This window comes from Rhincodon typus, unplaced genomic scaffold (genome assembly GCF_021869965.1).
Source record: "Rhincodon typus isolate 14 unplaced genomic scaffold, sRhiTyp1.1 hic_rhity00010235, whole genome shotgun sequence".
Taxonomy (NCBI): domain Eukaryota; kingdom Metazoa; phylum Chordata; class Chondrichthyes; order Orectolobiformes; family Rhincodontidae; genus Rhincodon; species Rhincodon typus.
In genome coordinates this window covers 1-7,724 of record NW_025975873.1, presented here as the reverse complement: position 1 = coordinate 7,724, position 7,724 = coordinate 1, and the positions used below count along the sequence as shown (strand labels likewise).

The following is a 7,724-nucleotide window of genomic DNA, read 5'->3' as shown; positions in this document are numbered from 1 at the left end:
GGAGGACAATAGAAGGCTGTTCAGTTCTTTGTGCTTGTTCAGGTTTTTTGAAAGAGTGTTCAGTTATACTCAAAACCAAGAAAAATAAAAAAAATCTTTTCAATAGTGAAACAATCAGCTAACGATGCATTTTACAGCCAGTGGAGGAACTAAGCGTAATTGTGAATGTATAGTTGGTCAGTGTCTAGACAATCATCAGACATTCGAACTGATGTAGGCCATTTGGTTCTTAATTCTGTTCTTGGCCTGCCTAATAGTCACAACTCCAATTTTCTACCATTTCCCCAACACTTGATTCCCTCACAGATTAAAATAAAATCTGTTCGTTTCAACGTTGAATATATTTAATGACGCAACCCCGACCTCCAGGTCTGCTGAGTTTCTCCAGCACTGTCTGTTTTATTTCAGATTTCCATTATGTGCAGTATTTAATATTTATTAACAAAGGGAATGTTGATTGCCTTATAAATGACCCGTACGACCTCACAGATAACTGTAAATACGGGAAACTAAGCGTTGAGCCCATAAGAGAACATGTCCATGTGGGGTTGCAGAATCAAACATTTTCACAATACTTGCCTTCTGCAGAGTATCATTCATTGGCCAGAGCTGTGACGTTAGCTGGCCGGTTGAACTTTGCAAGCCAAACAGAACAATTCATCAGTCATGCAAATTTCACATGGTCCAATTTGGAGAATTGACGGCTTTTGGCAACAAATCAAAAGGAGCGAGAAGACGACACAGCCGTCGCTGTTACTCTATGTTCAAGCTGAGATGAGAAAGAAGCCTCGCTGCCATGACATCTGTCCCATTGTGAATGCTGAGGGTGATGTGTGCCAGAAGAGGGGCCACTCGAGGATGATTTGTTACAGCAGGAGGAGACTGCCATCCATGGGACACGTATCTAACATGTGACCATCCCAATCTGCACGTGTCTGTGAGGTTGCTGATACTAATGGGAGAAATTGTTAACCGCCTATAAGATATCTGGTGTACAGATACTCTGGTTCATTGCAGGAACTTAGATTTTGAATTTGACAATGGAGGAGTGTCTTTCCTGTCGAAGATCATATCATGTTCTGATAAATTCAATGCAACACTTTAACTTGTAAATAACATAAACAGCCAAAAAATGCTTTTGTTTAGATGAAAGCAGCACGGTTTCCAGCTCTTTCATTAGAAACACATAGTCACCAAACAAATTTCTGAAGAAGGGTCCCGACCCAAAATGTCAACTTTCCCGCTCCTCTGCTGCTGCTTGGCCTGCTGTGTACCTCCAGCTCCACACTTTGGTATCTAGTCCCCAGACATCATTGTAATGCATAAGTGCTAGTTTCAAAACCTGCTAGACGACTGGAATAAAGGTCCAGTGAAGCCAGTCTTGCTTCCCTGAATTGTGAAAGTGTCATGTTGTGTATTTTTACTTCTTATAGAGTAGACATCTAATTGCAAAATATTCTGAAGAAGGGTCCAGTCCCGAAACGTCAGCTTTCCTGCTCCTCTGATGCTGCTTGGCCTGCTGTGTACCTCCAGCTCCACACCTTGTTATCTCAGATTCTCCAGTTTCGGCAGTTCCTACTGTCTCTAATTGAAAAATATATTGTCCATAATTTCTTAGAACAATCAAATCCTTACGGTAAAGCTTGGCATAACATAGTAACTAATACCTATGACATTGATGGTGGCACAAATTATAGGCGCAGGCTGTTACCAACAGAGGTTAGTTTTGCAACATCAGTAGAGGTGGAGAGTTTTCAGACCCAAATTGAAACTGATTGTATGTTCTTCCTGGTTTCTGCCTACATATCGATTCGATAAAAGGCCACTGCACCAGATGAGTTCCACAGATTGTCAAGGCAAAATCTTCCATATTTTGCCTAACTGCTTATAATCTTTTTATTTGCAGGGAATGCTTGTTGCAATATTACCACATCATCTGTGACAGATAACTGTAAACTATTGTTTGGGACGTTTAAAATTTGAAAATGACAAGCGGACACCAATAGATAAAATGTTCCACATTGTTGAATGTATATTTTCTCCTTCCTATCAAAGCAAATTTCTTTCCAGTGGCTACAGTTTGCTCTAGACCCATGAACATGACTAAAACCACCTAAAATGTCTATAAATTTGTATTAGGATGAGATGTTGCTTCAAATCATCACAGACAAATTATGTTAAAAGCATTGTCAAAGGGAATAGTTATATCTATTAAACTCAAGAAAAATTGAACATTCTACAAAATAGTCCTTCAGGAGCTTGCTTTATTAAAATAATTTTGGCTTTGTCCTTACCTGAGGACAATTCACTTATGAATGATGCATGCAGGGTTTGGCTGTTGATTGTCTGAACTGAAATCAAGTCCTTCTATTACAGCGGACCACGTAACACTTACTGGGACATCATCTCCATCAAACACAACAGGTATAGAAAATAGCTTCCTTGTAACTATTCACAACATTAGAAAACTGCTGTTGAAATAGATTAATATGATACATAAAGAGCTTGTTCCTGTAAAATGAATTTAAATGTGTGCTAATCTGTGTACAATTTATAAAGTATTGTTTACAGACCCGTAGAAAATGTGAATCTATTGAATGTTGGATCTGAAATCCTATACTTCCCTTCTCGTCAAAACCACATGCACTACTGGAGCATCAATTCTACAGATTCTACCCTCATTTCATTTCCCATTAGCATCTCCTTTGAGCTGCTCATAAAGTTTTGGAGAGATAGAGAATTTGTCACATAAAATTACCTTGTAAAACAGTATGCAACTGATGTGGCATATTCAGAAAACATCAATAAAACATTGATCAAGTGCCTTTAAAAAGCATGTCTTGCCCCACCACCATCAGTACAAATGAAAAATTCCTACATTCTGCCTAACTACTTGTAATCTTTCCACAGGGAATTCCTTTACCAATGCAGCCATTTCAGCTTTGACAGGTAAGGCAAATAGGTGTTTGAGAAATTTTTGTTTTGAAAATGACAGCTGTATGTTGATTGAAATGTATGAAATTGGATGTCTTTGCAATCTAGGCTATGACAACTTTCTGAGCAAGAATAATTTATGCTCATCACCTTTCTCGTACTTAAAATACTTGTCTTTAAGTTTGCTCTCCAATGGTTATAGTGTCCCGTACATCTAGAATTGCGACCATAATCTCAAAAACTGTCTATCACTTGTGTTGGGAATAGGTGTTGCTTCTGATCAGCAGAGACAAATTTTGTTAAATGCATTGTTAAAGGGAATAGTTGAATCGATTAAACTCAGGAAAAAGTGAACATTCTACAAAAGGGTCCTTAAGGACGTTATTTATTAATATAATTTATCCATGTCCTAACCTGAGGACAATTCACACATAAATGCTGCAGGCAGGGTTTGCCTGTTGATTGTCTGAACTGAAGTTATATGCTTCTCTTACAGAGAACAGCACGGCACTTACTGGGACATCATCTCCAGCAAACGCAACAGGTACAGAAAATGGGCTCTTTGTAACTATTCAGAACACTAGAAAACTGTTGTTGAAATAGATTAATAGGATATATAAAGAGCTTGTTTATGTATAATGAATTTATATGTGTGTTAATCTGTGGACAACTTTAAAAACTGGTGTCGCAGACCTGTGGGAAATGGGAAGTTTTTCAATGTTGGGTCTGAAATCATGTACTCCCCTTTTATTGAACACCACACGTACAACTGGGGCATCAATTCTACAAATTCTGTCTTCTGTTCATTTGCTATTAGCATCTTTCAGCTGAACGTTAAGCTCTGGAAAGAAAAAGAATATATCACATAAAAGTATCTTTTAAAATGGCATGTTACTGATGTGGCACACTCAGAAAATATCAATAATAGCGGAAGAAATACTAATCAAGTGCTTTTAAAAAGCATGACTTGCCACACCACAGTCAGTGTAAATGAAAATCCCTTACATCCTACACATCACTTGGAATCTTTTTACAGGGAATTCCTTTACCAATGCAGCCATGTCACCTATGACAGATAATGCAAATAGGTGTTTGAGAAATTTTGATTTTGAAAATGACAGCTGTATGTTGATTGAAATGCAGGAAAATGGTTGTGTTTTCAATCTAGGCTATGACAACTTTCTGAGCAAGAATAATTTATCTTCATCACCTTTCTGGTACTTAAAATACTTGTCTTTAAGTTTGCTCTCCAGTGGTTATAGTGTCCTGTAGATGTACAATTACAACCATAATCTCAACAACTATCTATCACTTGTATTGGGAATAGATGTTGCTTCCGATCAGCACAGACAAATTTTGTTCAATGCATTGTTAAAGGGAATAGTTGAATTGATTAAACGCGGGGAAAAAATGAACATCTACAAAAGGGTCCTTAGGACATTATTTTATTAATATAATTTAGCCATGTCCTAACCTGAGGACAATTTACAGATGAATACAGCAGGCAGGGTTTGGCTGTTAATTGTTTGATGTGAAATCATGTATTTCCCTTTACAGAGAACAGCACAACAGTTAATAGGCCATCACTTCCATGGGACAGAACAGGTACTGAAAATGAACTCTTTTTAATGACTGAGAATGTAAGAAAACATTGTTGAAATTTGAGCTGATCAGAACCGCTGGAAGCTCAATTTGTGATTTATTATCAATTCAGGCAGGACAGAAAGAGGCTGCCCTGTCCTTTGAATCTGTACAGGTTTTTTGAAAGAGTGTTCAATTATATTGGACAGTCAGAAAAGCAAAACTATATCTTTTCAGTAATGAAACAATCAGCTAAATGATTTGAAACAATGCGTCTTCCAGCCAGTGGAACAGACTGAGCAGTAAATTGTGTGAATATTTGGTAGGTATTTAGAAGACCATCAGACATAGGAACAGAAGTAAGTCATTTGATTCTTCAAGACTGGTCATGGCCCATACTTTCCTACCACTTCCCCAACACTTGCTTCTCTTACAGATTATAAAAAAATCTGTTTCAGCCTTGAATATATTTAATGACCCAACACTTTCAGCCAGGTTTGTTGACTTTCTCCAGCACTGTCGGCTTTTATTGAAGTTTTGCATTCTCTTCAGTATTTTATCTTTATTAACAAGGAGAATATTAATTGCTTTGTAAATGAGCTGTCCAAGTTCACTCTAAATGGAGGAAATGAAGTGATGAGCTCATAGGAGACCATGTCCATGTGGGCTTTCAGGATCAGATATTTAAACAATACTTGCCTTCTGCAGAGGATCATTCATTGGCCAAAGCAGTGTCATTAACAGGCAAGCCAAACAGAACAATTTACCAGCCCAGCAAATTTCACATGGCCCAATTGTAGAAGTAAAGGTCGTTGGCAACGAATTAGAACAAGTGAGTAGATGGTTCAGCCATTGTCATTTCTATGTGATTATGTCGAGGTGGAAAACAAGCCTCACTGACATGACAATTCCCTTTTGTGAATGCTGAGTGTCATGTATGCCATTATAGGGGCCAGTTGAGGATGATTTGTTACAGCAGGAGGGATCTACCATCTACAGGGCACATATCTAAACCCTGACTATCGAAATTTGCACATATCTGCGAAGTCAATGATACTAAAGAATGAAATGTATCCTTCTTGAGAAAAGTCGTTGCACTCAAAGAAGATATGTGGTTGCAGACATTCTGGTTCTTGGCAGGAACTCAGATTTTGAATTTGACAAAAGAGGAAGAGTGTCTTTTCTTTCAAAGTCCATATCATAGTTGGAGCATAATTGTCTCCAACAGACTTCCATTCAACTTCAAGGCACAAGAGACTCTGGGGAGTACAAGTAGGGTTAGTTTAAAATGTGAATAGCTGTTTGAAAGATTTAAGAGTGTGTAATTAAAGGTTATAATACCTACTCTGCTCATTGTTACTCTGTATCATCAATAACGTCAAGTAATGTTAGATCACATGTAGGTGGAACGCGAGAGGGGAATGTTCTGATTAAGTCAATGCAATAATTTAACTTGTAAATAATGTAAACAGCCAATAAATGCTTTTCTTGAGATTAAAGCAATATAGTTTCCATCTCTTTCATTGGAAACATATTGTCCCCAAACATCATCATAATGCATATGTGCTAATTTCAAAACCACTGAGACTACTGGAATAAAGGTCCAGTGAAACCAATCTTGGTCCCGTGAATTGTGAAAGTGCCACCTTGTGTACTGACACTTCTTGTAGAGTAGGAGACTAATGGCAGAACATATCATCTCTAATTTCATACAACAATCAACGCTTGGTGTAACTTCATAACTAAAGTCTATGACATTGATAGTGGCACAAATTATGGGCCCAGGCTGTTACCAATACACGTCAGTTTTGCAAAATCAGTAAAGGTGGAGATTTTCCAGAATCAAATTGGAACTGGTTATATATTCTACCAGTTTTCTGCCTTCATGTCAATTCAATAAAAGGCCACTGCAGCAGATGAGTTCCAGAGATTGTCAAGACGAAATCTTTCATATTTGGCCTCACTGCTTATAATCTTTTTATTTGCAGGGAACATCTTTTGCACTATTATCACATCATCTGTGACAGATAATTGTAAACTGTTGTTTGTGACATTTCAAATTTGAAAATGACAACTAGACACCAATGGATAAAATTTTCCACATTGTTGAATGTATATTTTCTCCTTCCTATTAATGCAAACTTCTTTCGAGTGGCGACAGTTTGCTCTAGACCTATGAACATGAGCATAACCACGTAAATTATCCATAATTGTACTGGGAATAGATGTTGTTTCAAATCAGTACTGACACCCTGTTAAATGCATTGTTGAAGGGAGTAATTGTTTCAATTAAACTCAAGAAAAATTGAACATTCCGCACAATGGTCTTTAAGTAACTTGTATTATTAAAATTATTTTAGCTGTGTCCTAACCTGAGGACAATTCACACATAAATGCTGCAGGCAGGGTTTGCCTGTTGATTGTCTGAACTGAAGTTATATGCTTCTCTTACAGAGAACAGCACAGCACTTACTGGGACATCATCTGCAGCAAACACAACAGGTACAGAAAGTGGGCTCTTTGTAACTATACAGAACATTAGAAAACTGTTGTTGAAATAGATTAATAGGATATGTAAAGAGCTTGTTTCTGTACAATGAATTCACATGTGTGCTAATCCGTAGACAACTTAAAAACTAATGTTACAGACCTGTGGGAAATGTGAAGCTGTTGAATGTTGGATCTGAAATCATGTACTTCCCTTTAATTTGACACCCCAAGTACAACTGAGGCATCAATTCTACAGATTCTACCTTCTGTTCATTTGCCATTAGCATCTCCTTTAAACTGCATGCAAAGCTCTGGAAAGAGAGAGAATTTATCACATAAAATTATTTTGTAAAACAGCACGCAACTGACGTGGCATTCTCAAAAACGTCAATAATAGCAGAAGAAATATTTATCAAGTGCATTTAAAAAATGTGTCTTGCCACACCACATTCAGTATAAATGAAAGTCTCCTAAACCTTGCCTAATCACTTGAAATCTTTTTACAGGGAATTCCTTTACCAATGCAGCCATTTCACCTATGACAGGTAAAGCAAATAGGTATTTGAGAGATTTTCATTTTGAAGATGTCAGCGGTGTACTGATTGAAACGCATGAAGTAAAAACAAATTTATCTTCATGACCTCTCTCGTTCTGCAAATGCTTGTTTTTAAGGCTGCCCTCCAGTGGTTATCTAGATCTACAATTATAACCATAATCAC

The 7,724-nt window shown here is 37.4% G+C and overlaps 1 long non-coding RNA gene across 1 annotated transcript; it reads left to right on the top strand.

The window, feature by feature from the left end:
* The first annotated feature begins 2,367 nt into the window (after nucleotides 1-2,367).
* Nucleotides 2,368-4,539, top strand: LOC125482436. Its single transcript, XR_007261640.1, has 4 exons — nucleotides 2,368-2,424; nucleotides 2,911-2,949; nucleotides 3,431-3,478; nucleotides 4,492-4,539. It is a non-coding gene; the product is annotated as an uncharacterized LOC125482436 (long non-coding RNA).
* The last annotated feature ends 3,185 nt before the right edge of the window (nucleotides 4,540-7,724 follow it).